The sequence below is a fragment of the Eretmochelys imbricata genome, chromosome 8 (genome assembly GCF_965152235.1).
Source record: "Eretmochelys imbricata isolate rEreImb1 chromosome 8, rEreImb1.hap1, whole genome shotgun sequence".
NCBI classification, from domain to species: domain Eukaryota; kingdom Metazoa; phylum Chordata; order Testudines; family Cheloniidae; genus Eretmochelys; species Eretmochelys imbricata.
In genome coordinates this window covers 10,517,213-10,531,682 of record NC_135579.1, presented here as the reverse complement: position 1 = coordinate 10,531,682, position 14,470 = coordinate 10,517,213, and positions in this window count along the sequence as shown.

The following is a 14,470-nucleotide window of genomic DNA, read 5'->3' as shown; positions in this document are numbered from 1 at the left end:
CAAAGCACCTTGTGCTGACCAGACTGCAAATGCACCACAGAGCAACTTAGCATGTTCCCTTCAAACTAGGAATATAGGGACAAAGCCAGACTTTCCCTGTAATTGCTGTTCCAGGCTGGAGTGGGTCTGAGCAGCAGATGTGAAAGCAGTAGCCTCTCTTCTTTGTCCTCAATGACAGCTGCACCCTGTCCCACCCTGGTACCCAGGAAGCATGGAGAAGGAAACCATAGAACCATAGGATTGGAAGGAACCTCAATAGGTCATCTAGTTCAGTCCCCTGCACTCATGGCATCTGATTCCAGTGCAGAGGAAACAGAATCTGGACTGGGCAGAGGGAAAGGAATAGATTGGAACAAGGAGTCTGAAGACACTGGGTCAGGAGGAGGGGTGGGGACTGAGACTGGGGAAGCAGAGACTGGGACTAAGAGCCAGGATGTGTGGAGAGGAGCTCGGGACTGGAAGCTGTAAGAAAAATGAGGGGGACACTGAGAGCCAGTTGGCTGGAAGGAGAACACTGACATCAGGAGAGGAGCTGGAGGCCAGGGAGAGCCTGGAATTAGCTGGACATGGAACCAGGGATGGGGAGAGCTGGGGAGGAGTTGAGGGGAGACTGCGTTTGGATGAGGACCTGAGGAGGGAGACTAAGACTGGGAGCCAGTAGGGGAGAGGAGAGGACACACAGGACAAGGAGCCTGGAGTGGGAGACTAGGACTCGCTGGGCAAAGAAAATAAAGACTAGCATGAGAATCCTGAAAAGTGCAGGGGCCTAGAAAAGAAGAATGGACTTGGAACAAGGAGTCAGAGATGAAGAAGAGATGGGACTGGGATGGGGGAAAACTGGAGTGCAGGTGCAGAAGGGGTCCAGCTTGGGGGGATGGGCAGAAGAGTCTTTTCAACTAGAGCACACTCTCTGCTCCAGAGCATGGAATGGAAACCAAGATTATTGAGTCTTGCCTATTGAAAAACTAGTATGTGACGACATAATTAAAGACTGTATCTAATGGGCCTCCACAAAAGGGCCAGATGGAGTGCTTGCCTCTACAACCTTATAACGTTCTTTTAACTTAGATTTTTGTGTGTAAATATATGTTCCAGTAGCAGCCAACGGCTCCTACTAGAACAGGGACACCATTGTGCTAGACACTATACAAACTTAGAATAGAAACTGGTCCCTGCCCTGAAGATCTTACACACTACAAAGACAAGACAGTCAAATAGGTGTAGAAAAACAGCAAATAAACAATTTGCAAAAGTGCAGGACTTACACGTTCCAATTTCTCCCCACTTTCCCCGCACTTCTACAGATGCTTATGCTTCAGTGAGACTATTCATGTGCGTAAAGGTATTTGCATGCATCAGTGTGTGCAGGTCCTAAATCTTGCCTCTTATTTTAAATATAACATTTCTTTTATTGTATTTTTTTTAACAGAAGCTTTTTCCTATTTTAAAATTTTATCTCTTTCTTCTTTTATGTATCTGGATGAACAGAGTTGTAGATGAGACACTTTTGACAGAGGGGGACAATGTTGCAAAGAAATCTGTCCTGCCAGCAATTCATTAATAATCTGAAATTCTCTCCTCTTTTGCTTGGGTTCTTTCTTCTTTCCCCCATGCTATACATAACCAAAATCTGTGTTCACCTTCAGATATGTTTGGCAGCTACAGACCAACATGGGAAGGTCTTAAATTAGTTTTTCATTGGTAATTATAACGATTTAGGACTAGTGAATGGCTTGCAAAATCTGCTAATTTGGTAGGGTCTGATCTGGCTCATATCAAAATCAGTGGAAGTGTTTCCTGTTGAGATCACTGAGGGCAGGATTGGGCCATTTTAATAGGAGAGAATATTTTACTCCTGAGTGCGGGAATATATGCCAACCCTACACAATGGTGGGTGCAGCTTTGCTCTGATTGCTTTCTCTGCCAGATTCCATGTTTCTTTGCTGCACCTTTAATTGTGAAGCTATATGGCAAACTCTCGATAAGATCCAGGGTCTGATACACTAAAACATTCCTGCCTAGCCATATGGTGTGGAAAGGGGATTTAGCTAACGCAGTGGAAGTTGCAAATTAAGAGTTCAAGTGGGAGTTTATGTCTGCTGCATTTTTAAATGGGGGACAGGACATGAAATAAACTGCAGCTTGCTGGAAGGTGGAAGGATTTTTCACAAACAGATAATCATTTCCAGCAAAGGCTAAATGAGCTCTTCTGCACTGTTGTACGGCAGAAATAAGGAAGCTCAACCTGCAGGCCTGGAAATCATAGCGAAAACAACTTGTCTATTAAACCCACAGTGCTGTGTGGGAGACAAAGGGATTGTATATGCAGTGGCATTGCTTTTTTTTACTCGATTTTTAAAAAAGCATTAAAATATACGAACTGTCATATCTCCAGTGAGGGGATTAGCTGGGTGCAGAAATGCACTTTATGCTTACTGTATTTTGAACATTAATTATTACAGAGATACTGAGGGTCACTCAGTATTGCAGGAAGGTTAAAAAAAGGAAGTTCATAGCCCAGAAAGGGAAAAATATCAGTAAAAGTCTAAAATACCCTACAGCTATTACCTCAACAGCTGCAAGAGATCACTTGGGGATTGACAGGGAAGGTGGTTAATACTGTCCCTCTGCTTGGAAAAAGGACTGCAGTTGCTTGTCTTTCGCAGCAATTTATTTAAGGTACCAGGGGCTGATCCAGTTACAGGCAATTAATGCCCCCAATACACTGTGCCAGCTATATCCAGCAACTTATGTGGAAGGAGAGATCACAAATATATCAGGGAAGAAAGCAGGATGTGAATTCCTAAGCCAGTGCTTCCTATGTGTTGGTCCTGTTCCAATGCCACAGGGCATGCTGGCAATCTTCTCTTTCTAGCTAGCCGTATGGTGGTGTGCTATGGCTTGCCTGGACAACAGCTCCAGTCCTGGAGCACCTGTCCCATAGGAAGGCACAGTGTCTTTTATGTGGGAACTCAGAGCTTAGTCCTCTAACTTGTAATGAGCTCATGTTCCCTGCAAGTGAAGAGGGGGAAGCAAAGGTGGCTCTGACTCACATCAGCTGGACCAGTCCACCATTCTGTTGGCCCAAGAAGAATGCAGCATGCTCCTGCCATGGCCCCGATCACTCAGAAAAACCTCTATACACAGATGTTGGGAGTGCATGCTAGCTTTGCACTACTGAAGGCTTTCTCTGACATGTAGATCTCCAGTTGGCCTAATGGGGCAGCTTTAATTCCCCCATGCATACAGGGAATTTAGGCTGGCTTGAGGATCTGGCCTTTTGTTTTTCAATTGGAAACACCCTTCAGCTCAGAAGATCCCAGTTCCAGGACTGTACTTGAACAATGAGTTCTAGGCTAGCTGAAAGGACAGCTACTAGCATGGGATGTCTATTACCTAATTACTTTGATTCTAAATCAAATGATTTAAACAATGAAATCAGGGGATGAAGAACTTACACTCATTGACAGAAGAGATCATTTACATGATACCGTCAATGATCAAAATAAGCACAGGATGAAGAACCAATGTAGAATTAGAAACATGTAACTCCTAACAAGAGACTGCACATATCCTAATGCTACACAGTGAAGTTATCCCTGCAACAGAATTAGGAGCTATTACAGTAGTGTCTTTTAATAAAAACCAGCAGACAAGGTGTTTCAATTGTTGCCATGAAAGATAAAGGAGATGGAGGTGATGTGTTGCAGCTGCTGAATTATATGGATTACTATCAAGATTAAACATGGAGTCTATGTTTTGTAGGATCAAGAGATTAACAATGTTTTGAATATGGGATTATGTAGTATTTGGATAAATGAAGAAACACATTTCTGTCACCTATGTTACTTGATTTACATCCTTTGCTTAAGTTACATAAATCATTAGGACCTCTGGCCAGTAGATTTATTGGGCTAAAGGCAGACCAACTGAATTAAATTATATTGAAGTCACTGGACGATTGACAGCCAGGTTGAGTTTGGCCTACTATGCCATTGACAAATGCATTGCATACCTCTCGCGTAGGATATTTAAAATAGTTCACCACTGGCATAGCTCTTCTCCCCTAAAGCCAGAGGTAAACTCCCACTGACTTCACTGGGAGCAGAGCTAGGCCAGTGAAGATAGTGTTTTTGAAAATCTCATCCTACTGCTGAAGAAACAGTTGAAATGAAGGGTGATGTAAATCTGAATTATATCGAAAAAGAGCCAGCAAGTAAAAACTAGCATATATAACAATATACATTGGAGTTGCAGCTTTCATCCAGGGGTGAAAGTAACTGAAGGGACTTAACAGTACACAGGGCGGCCGGGGTCCTGAGCAAGGTGTGAGGGGCTCAACTGGAAGGGGCCTTGGTTGGAAGGGGCGGGGGTAGGGCCAAACTCCCCCAGCCAGCCCTTCAGCACAGCCTGACACGACCCCAGCGCTCCGACAGCAATTTAAAGGGCCCGGGGCTCAAGCTGCAGTAGTGACAGCCAGGAGCGCTGGGCCCTTTAAATCACTGACGGAGCCCCATGGCAGTGGTAGCAGCGGTGGCTGGGACCCCCAGGGCTCTGGCGGTGATTTAAAGGGCCAGAGGCTACGGCCGCTGCTAGGAGCCCCGGGCCCAGGTCCCGGGGAAGCTGCCCCTTTTGGCCCCCGTCAGCGACCCTGCCGGTACAGTCTGCTGTGTACTGGCTCTTGCCGGTACGCTGTACCGTACCGTAGCGTACCGGCTTACTTTCACCTCTGCTTTCATCTGAAAATTCCTCATATAGTTAACAAATGATATCATACATGTATAACACCACTGGGGTATCTCTGGGGTGGAAGGCACCAGCCAGCTGGAACAGAGGACTTCACAGATCACTGGCACAAATGAGTATTTGGTTAAAGACAATGGGGGAATCCCTTAATCTTATGAAAAATGGTTCAGGATCTTTCATGTCCATACACAGCTGATAGAATTGTGAGAAAAGCCTATGCAGAATAAACTGTACAGTGATCTGTTGATCTAAATAGAAAGGGAGAAGGATTACACTTACCCCACTGAGTAAATGTAGGGGGGGACACTACTGTTCCTCACACGTTCTTATCAACTGCTGGAAATGGCCCACCTTGATTATCACTACAAAAGGTTTTTTTTCTCTCCTGCTGGTAATAGCTCACCTTACCTGATCACTCTCATTACAGTGTGTGTCTGGTAACACCCATTGTTTCATGTTCTCTGTGTATATAAAATCTCCCCGCTATATTTTCCAGTGCATGCATGCGATGAAGTGAGCTGTAGCTCACGAAAGCTTATGCTCAAATAAATTTGTTAGTCTCTAAGGTGCCACAAGTACTCCTTTTCTTTTTAAAGGTATTTACATTTGTAGATGGGAGAGACGCAGGTCTGAACATTTTAAAAATATAGAGGAGCCTTGATCTTGGCCAGTGGTGGGAAAGGGAGTGCCATCCAATAGAGAGGTTAGAGTGGTGTGTGGTGCTTCGATCTGGATTTAGATCCAGACTCTGCAGAGTTTTGATTTGGTCTCCCCTCTTTATTGGTTTTTGTTGGAATATATTTTGTCCTGCCGCAGGGACGTAACTGCTATTAACTTCTATGTGCATCAAGAGGAGAATACAATACTTGGTCTTACACTGGCACGCATTTTTCTCCACAGTTAGAAATTAACCCTCATTGTTCCTTGGTCTTTCAAAGGTTTGTATTATGCTTATACAGCTTTTTGGAGCTGTATTTTAATCAACAAAGCTAGGAAGAATGCCTTAACGTTATCCTGATTTCAGTGCACAGGTACAGCACTAAAGAGTTTGCAAACCTGACCCTTTCCAGAGCTATGTAGGAAACCACTAATGGATGACTGTGGGCATGGCTACACTTGCAGATCTGGAGCGCTTTGAGTTAAACCTGCCTTCAGAGAGCGCAGTCAGGAAAGCGCTGCAGTCTGACCACACTGACAGCTTCAAGCGCACTGGCATGGCCACATTTGCGGCACTTGCTGCGGCATTGGGAGCAGTGCATATGGGCAGCTATCCCACAAGCAACTCTTCCCATTCTGGTGCTGTGGCTTGTGGGAAGGGGGCGGGGGTTCAGGGCATTCTGGGTCCTGTCCCAATGCCCCGTGATGCATTGGTTCGCATCCCAGCAATCCCTGTGCTTCTGTCCACATTTGGCTCCACCTTTCAACGTTTTTTGTACTGTGCACTCTGTCTTCCCTTTCGGTCTGCGGGAATGGAGCCCGAACTGCTGAGGAGTATGCTGACGAGTCTCGCCAGCACGTCACGTTTGGCAGTTGAGTTATTCCTTGTGATCCAAAGTGACAGTGAGGGCTCCGACGATTATTTCGACTCGAGTAATGCATATGACACGAGTTTGCTTGTGGCAGTCACAGACATGCTCACCACCGTGGAATGCCGCTTTTGGGCTCGGGAAACAAGCACAGAGTGGTGGGATCACATCGTCCTGCAAGTCTGGGATGACGAGCAGTGGCTGCAAAACTTTTGGATGAGAAAAGCCACTTTCATGGGACTGTGTGAGGAGCTCGCCCCCACCTTCCAGCACAAGGACACAAGATTGAGAGCTGCCCTGATGGTGGAGAAGTGGGTGGCTATTGCAATCTGGAAGCCGGCAACTCCAGACAGCTACCGATTGGTTGCTAACCAGTTTGCAGTGGGGAAGTCGACCGTTGGAATTGTGTTGATGCAAGTTTGCAGGGCCATTAATCGCATCCTGCTCAGAAGAACCGTGACTTTGAGTAACGTGCATGATATCATGTATGGCTTTGCACAAATGGGTTTCCCTAACTGCGGAGGGGCGATAGAGGGCACACATATTCCAATTCTGGCACCAGCCCACCTAGCCTCCAAGTATGTTAATTGGAAGGGCTATTTCTCTATGGTTCTCTAGGCGCTTGTGGATCACTGTGTGTGTTTCATCGACATTAACGCAGGCTGGCCCGGAAAGGTGCATGATGCACGCATCTTTTGGAACACTGGCCTGTTCAGGAAGTTGCAAGCCGGGACAGTTTTTCCCAGACCAGAAGATCACCATAGGGGAAGTCGAAATGCCCATTGTGATCCTTGGAGACCCCGCTTACCTTTTAATGCCGTGGCTCATGAAACCCTACACAGGGAGCCTTGACAGCAGCAAGGAGCGGTTCAACAACAGGCTGAGCCGGTACAGAATGACGGAGAGACGGTACAGTGATGGAGAGACTGCCGAGACTCATCAAGCCCTCGGATCGCTACCCCTTCCTGCTTCTCCGCGTTGGCACCAATGATACTGCCAAGAATGACCTTGAACGGATCACTGCAGACTACGTGGCTCTGGGAAGAAGGAAAAAGGAGTTTGAGGCGCAAGTGGTGTTCTCGTCCATCCTCCCCATGGAAGGAAAAGGCCGGGGTAGAGACCGTTGAATCATGGAAGTCAACGAATGGCTACGCAAGTGGTGTCGGAGAGAAGGCTTTGGATTCTTTGACCATGGGATGGCGTTCCAAGAAGGAGGAGTGCTAGGCAGAGACGGGCTCCACCTAACGAAGAGAGGGAAGAGCATCTTCGCAAGCAGGCTGGCTAACCTAGTGAGGAGGGCTTTAAACTAGGTTCACTGTGGGAAGGAGACCAAAGCCCTGAGGTAAGTGGGGAAGTGGGATACTGGGAGGAAGCACGAGCAGGAGTGCGTGAGAGGGGAGGGCTCCTGCCTCATACTGAGAAAGAGGGGCAATCAGCGGGTTATCTCAAGTGCCTATACACAAATGCACGAAGCCTGGGAAACAAGCAGGGAGAACTGGAAGTCCTGGCAAAGTCAAGGAATTTTGATGTGATTGGAATAACAGAGACTTGGTGGGATAACTCACATGACTGGAGTACTGTCATGGATGGATATAAGCTGTTCAGGAAGGACAGGCAGGGCAGAAAAGGTGGGGGAGTTGCACTGTATGTAAGAGATCAGTATGACTGCTCAGAGCTCAAGTATGAAACTGCAGAAAAACCTGAGAGTCTTTGGATTAAGTTTAGAAGTGTGAGCAACAAGGGTGATGTTGTGGTGGGAGTCTACTATAGACCACCGGACCAGGGGGATGAGGTGGACGAGGCTTTCTTCCGGCAACTCACAGAACTTACTAGATCGCACGCCCTGGTTCTCATGGGAGACTTCAATCACCCTGATATCTGCTGGGAGAGCAATACAGCGGTGCACAGACAATCCAGGAAGTTTTTGGAAAATGTAGGGGACAATTTCCTGGTGCAAGTGCTGGAGGAACCAACTAGGGGCAGAGCTCTTCTTGACCTGCTGCTCACAAACCGGGAAGAATTAGTAGGGAAAGAAAAAGTGGATGGGAACCTGGGAGGCAGTGACCATGAGATGATTGAGTTCAGGATCCTGACACAAGGAAGAAAGGAAAGCAGCAGAATACGGACCTTGGACTTCAGAAAAGCAGACTTTGACTCCCTCAGGGAACCGATGGGCAAGATCCCCTGGGAGAATAACATGAGGGGGAAAGGAGTCCAGGAGACCTGGCTGTATTTTAAAGAATCCTTATTGAGGTTACAGGGACAAACCATCCCGATGTGTAGAAAGAATAGTAAATATGGCAGGTGACCAGCTTGGCTTAACAGTGAAATCCTTGCTGATCTTAAATACAAAAAAGAAGCTTACAAGAAATGGAAGATTGGACAAATGACCAGGGAAGAGTATAAAAATATTGCTTGGGCATGCAGGAGTGAAATCAGGAAGGCCAAATCACACCTGGAGTTGCAGCTAGCAAGAGATGTTAAGAGTAACAAGAAGGGTTTCTTCAGGTATGTTAGCAACAAGAAGAAAGTCAAAGAAAGTGTGGGCCCCTTACTGAATGAGGGAGGCAATCTAGTGACAGAGGAGGTGGAAAAAGCTAATGTACTCAATGCTTTTTTTGCCTCTGTCTTCATGAACAAGGTCAGCTCCCAGACTACTGCACTGGGCAGCAGAGCATGGGGAGGAGGTGACCAGCCCTCTGTGGAGAAAGAAGTGGTTCGGGTCTATTTAGAAAAGCTGGACACGCACAAGTCCATGGGGCCGGATGCATTGCATCCGAGAGTGCTAAAGGAGTTGGTGGATGTGATTGCAGAGCCATTGGCCATTATCTTTGAAAACTCATGGCGATCGGGGGAAGTCCCAGACGATTGGAAAAAGGCTAATGTAGTGCCCATCTTTAAAAAAGGGAAGAAGGAGGATCCTGGGAATTACAGGCCTGTCAGCCTCACCTCAGTCCCTGGAAAAATCATGAAGCAGGTCCTCAAGGAATCAATTCTGAAGCACTCAGAGGAGAGGAAAGTAATCAGGAACAGTCAGCATGGATTCACCAGGGGCAAGTCATGCCTGACTAATCTAATTGCCTTCTATGACGAGATAATGGACTCTGTCGATGAAGGGAAAGCAGTGGACCTGTTCCTTGACTTTAGCAAAGCTTTTGACACAGTCTCCCACAGTATTCTTGCCAGCAAGTTAAAGAAGTATGGGCTGGATGAATGGACTATAAGGTGGATAGAAAGCTGGCTAGATTGTTGGGCTCAATGGATAATGATCAATGGCTCCAGGTCTAGTTGGCAGCCGGTATCAAGTGGAGTGCCCCAAGGGTTGGTCCTTGGGCCCGTTTTGTTCAATATCTTCATAAATGATCTGGAGGATGGTGTGGATTGCACCCTCAGCAAGTTTGCAGATGACACTAAACTGGGAGGAGAGGTAGATACGTTGGAGGGTAGGGATAGGATACAGAGGGCCCTAGACAAATTGGAGGATTGGGCCAAAAGAAATCTGATGAGGTTCAACAAGGACAAGTGCAGAGTCCTGCACTTAGGACGGAAGAATCCCATGCACCGCTACAGACTAGGGACCGAATGGCTCGGTAGCAGTTCTGCAGAAAAGGACCTAGGGGTGACAGTGGACGAGAAGCTAGATATGAGTCAACAGTGTGCCCTTGTTGCCAAGAAGGCCAATGGCATTTTGGGATGTATAAGTAGGGGCATTGCCAGCAGATCGAGGGACGTGATCATCCCCCTCTATTCGACATTGGTGAGGCCTCATCTGGAGTCATCTGCTACCACTGAGAACAGTATAGAGCCATCCTCTTTGGAACCCCCTTTCAAGTAGTTGAAAGCAGCTATCAAATCCCCCCTCATTCTTCTCTTCCGTAGACTAAACATCCCCAGTTCCCTCAGCCTCTCCTCATAAGTCATGTGTTCCAGTCTCCTAATCATTTTTGTTGCCCTCCGCTGAACTCTTTCCAATTTTTCCACACCCTTCTTGTAGTGTGGGGCCCAAAACTGGACACAAGATGACAGAACAAGGACTAATGGTCTCAAGTTGCAGTGGGGGAGATTTAGGTTGGATATTAGGAAAAACTTTTTCACTAGGAGGGTGGTGAAACACTGGAATGCGTTACCTAGAGAGGTGGTGGAATCTCCTTCCTTAGAAGTTTTTAAGGTCAGGCTTGACAAGCCCTGGCTGGGATGATTTAATTGGGGATTGGTCCTGCTTTGATCAGGGGGTTGGACTAGATGACCTCCTGAGGTCCCTTCCAACCCTGATATTCTATGATTCTATGACTGTGGAGTATGCTTTTGGCTGTCTAAAGGGCCGCTGGTGCTCTCTGTATGGGAAGCTAGACCTGGCCGATGACAGCATCCCCGCGGTTATATCCGCATGCTGTACCCTCCGTAACATTTGTGAAGGGAAGGGTGAACAATTGAGTCAGGCAAGGAACTCGGAGGTTCAACACCTGGAGGCTGAATTTGAACAGAGAGCAGGGCTGTTAGAGGGGCCCAGGGTGGGGCTGCAAGGATTAGGGATGCTTTGAGGGAGCAATTTGAGGATGAAAGCCACTAGTAATGTCTGGTGCCTTGCACAGGAGTGAAGTGCAGTGGTTCCAATGTTAGTAGGAATCTTTGTTTGCTACACTGACTCGCAGTGCCTGTTTCTTTCCTAGGCTAAGGTATCTTTTACTTTATGCAATAATAAAGAATGTTTTCAAAGTCAAAAAATCCATTTATTGAAAAGAAAATTCATTTATTGAAAAGACACTCAACTGCTTGGGAAACAGAAAGGGCAAGGGGTGGGGTGGGGAATGGTACAATCACAGATTTGCATGTGTCCTGTTATCATACTCAGCCTTCCTGTCTGGAGTGCTGTGCAATGAGTGGTGCACTTCAGGGTGGCTATATTGCATGGTGATGGTGGGGGGGTGAGTGCAGAGGGTAAGGGTTGTCGTTTTCAGGGCTGGGTGGTGAAACTACAGGTGTTGGAGGCAGCTGGTGGCAGTAAGAACCCGGATATTGGAGAAAGTGGGTTGGAGGTGACATGGGGGCACAAGGGAAAGAGTTTTGGGACAAGGGCTGCAGGGAGGGTCGGGCACGATAGTGTTCCACCTGCATGGCTATGAGCGCCTGGATCGAGTCTGCTTGGCGCCCGTTATGCTTATTAGCCGATCCGTGCTTTGCTGCCGGAGCACTGCACTTTTGTGCCAGCACTCCTCATTCTGCTGGCAGATCCTCCTTTCACTGTCCCGCCACTCCTGCACTTTTCGATTTTCATTACTTGAATGCTGCATTACTTCATGCAACGTCTTCCTTGCTTCTACGTGGCCTCTTTCTGATTCTTTGGAGTCTTTCAACCGGTGATAACAAGGACGGCTTAGATCTCAAGGTTGCATCTGTAAAGGCAAAATGCAACACTTAGTAGAGACAGCATTGTTCATACCAGTCAGAGCAATGATTCCCCCGTACTTAAGGGCAAGCACAGTCTACACAACAGCATAATTTGCCCATCCCAAAGTGAGTGCACATAACCCACAGGAGCCCCAAAATGGTGAGTAAGCACAGGGTTAAGCGTGACTGATTGTTTCACGGCTGAACTGTCCTCTGGGTTTCTGTGCCTTGGGGAGAGCCAACAGCTGCAGGGGGCCGCTGTACTGAACACAGTCCCCACATTTTCCAAAGGAGTTCATCCTGGAAGATATCTTGCTCCCGAGGGTGACCTGGGAAGCAAGGGAGGGTCTTCTACTGCAATGTGGATTCCGCCCTGGCCCACATGCAGCTTGCCTGTGTGAAGCAATGGTCCCCCCACCCCTCACGGCTCAGTGGCGTGGACAAGTTACCTTTACTGGGACAAGGAACACAGTAGCTCTCATGAGAAACCTGCGCAAGCGCATTGCCCAAGTTCAGGATGAGACCTTTGAAGAGATCACTGAGGCCAATTACCACGATGCGAGAGAGCACATCAACGCCCTATTCCGCATCTAGGCATGCATGCAGCCCTAAGCCTCCTCGCCCCAAGAGCCTGCACCGAATAACTTCCTTCCCAAAATAAAAGCCGCTGACTGGGAACCTCCTCTGGTGATGTCTTTCCCCAAGCACCGGCCGCAGTGACTGGCTACCTTCCTCCTGGCTTAAGAACAGCTCCTGGCTGCATGCATCTAGGGATTCTGGGGTGTCTTCCTCCAACTCAGCACCCTCGCTCCCGCTTTGTTCCTTTTTCTCCTCCTCGTCTTGCCTTGTTGAACTGGGCTCTGAAGTGTCCATGGTGGTACTCAGAGTGGAGGTGAGGTCGGTCCCAAGTATCGCGTCCAGGTCTTTGTAGAAACAGCAGGTCGCGGAGGCAGCACCGGAGCAGTTGTTTGCCTCGCGGGCTTTGCAGTAGGCATTCCGCATCTCCTTCACTTTAATCTTGCACTGCAGTGCGTCCCGGTCATGGCCCCTTTCCATCATGTCCCTTGGTATCTGCCCAAAGGTATCGTAATTCCTATGGCTGGAGCGCAGCTGGGACTGGACAGCTTCTTCCCCCCAAACACTGATGAGGTCCAGCACCTCACCATGGCTCCATAGAGGGGATCGCCTGGCATGTGGAGGCATGGTCACCTGGAAAGATTCACTGAGAGCACTCCAGCAATTGCTGAGCAAAGAGGAAGGGGATTTTCAAAATTCCCAGAGAATTCAAAGGGCGGATCTGATGGTTGGTCACCTGAGGGCAGGGCAGTAGAGTTCAAAGTGATGACCAGAGTGGCTAGAACAGCCATTGTGGGACACTTCAGGAGGCCGATCAGAGCGCACTAACAGACCAGGGCGTCCACACTGGCACCGTGGCACTCCAGCAGGGGCACACAAAACGTTATTCCATTCGCTGGGGTGGAGTACCAGCAGCGCTCTAGCCGCGGAGTCAGAGCACTTTACGTGCCTTGCTAGTGTGGACGGGTAGTGAGCTAGTGCACCTGGGGCTCCTTTAATGCGCTGTAACTCGCAAGTGTAGCCAAGCCCTCAGTCAAACAGTAGCCCAGGGAAAGGGGGATAGGCAATCACAATGCACTGTGTGAAGCAAAACCTCGGGAACAGTCACAAGGAACAGGGCTCACAGCTGGATTCAGGATGGATGGTCAGTGAAAGAAAAGGCTGTTGCTCGGGGACATCATATTAATTAACGGGGAATGAGTTCTCCTCTCCTCGAGCCTGAGGGATGTGGGTGATGGGCTCTCTTTTTTGGTGTGGGCAAGGAAGTTCACAATGACTCTCCAATTAGGACTGATTCCTCTCTCCACTCCACCACCATTCAGGGATGGGGGCTCGGGGACCTTTTTACCTCCACACTACTAAGAGAACAGGGTCTCCAGACTACCCCCAATCTCCTTTCTCCTGGGGTATGTGGGCAGAGATTTTTTTTCCCTCTTGGGAAACTGGGCCTCTGATCAGCATCCCTGCTCCCCTGTTCAGGGGTGAGGACCCATGTAAAGGTTTCTTCTCTACTCATCCCGGGACTCCAGGCAGCGATCTCTTTCACTAAGTAGATGAAGAGTGTCTTTTCCCAACCCTTCCGGGTATGGGAATCTTATCTTCCATCTCAGCCTGCAAGTGGAATCTCTTCAGGATGAGGGCAGTAGTTACTTTCTTCCCCTTGAGTGAGGAGGTCTCCTCTCACCTAAACTCACTGGCCAGGACTTATCCCCCCTCAAGTCTCTTTGTTCTCCTGGGATATACGGATGGTGTCTCTTTTCCCTTTTTGAGGGTGCGAGTTTTCCAATTAGGATCTCTTCTCCCTTCTTTGATGTTGGAATCCCAGGCAGGAGTTTCTTAGTGGGAAGGAGCATGGGGGGCGGGGGAGTCCCTTGCCAAAACTCTGCCACTAAGGGAAGGTCGGGAGGATTTCCATGCCTCTGCTGAAGTCACCTTCTCCCCGCACACTGCCAATCCAGCCTGCCAGAGATCAGTTTTATCCGGCCTGGGTCTCATGAAGGTTTTTCTGAGGAGCAATTTTATGGCTTTGGGAGGCACCAGACTCTAGCAAATGTCATGTTTCATAAAAAAAAAAAATTAAAAAAAAAAAAATCCTGCACAGGATACCCCAAAAGGTCCTAGAAGTTCTGAAAGGCCCCCTCGGCCCCTTCCTCCATCCGGCCACCCGAGACCTGACAGCGCTGTCCGGCAATCAGTAGGCGCCGTGGATTTTTTCCAAGGAGCAAGGTCTGAAA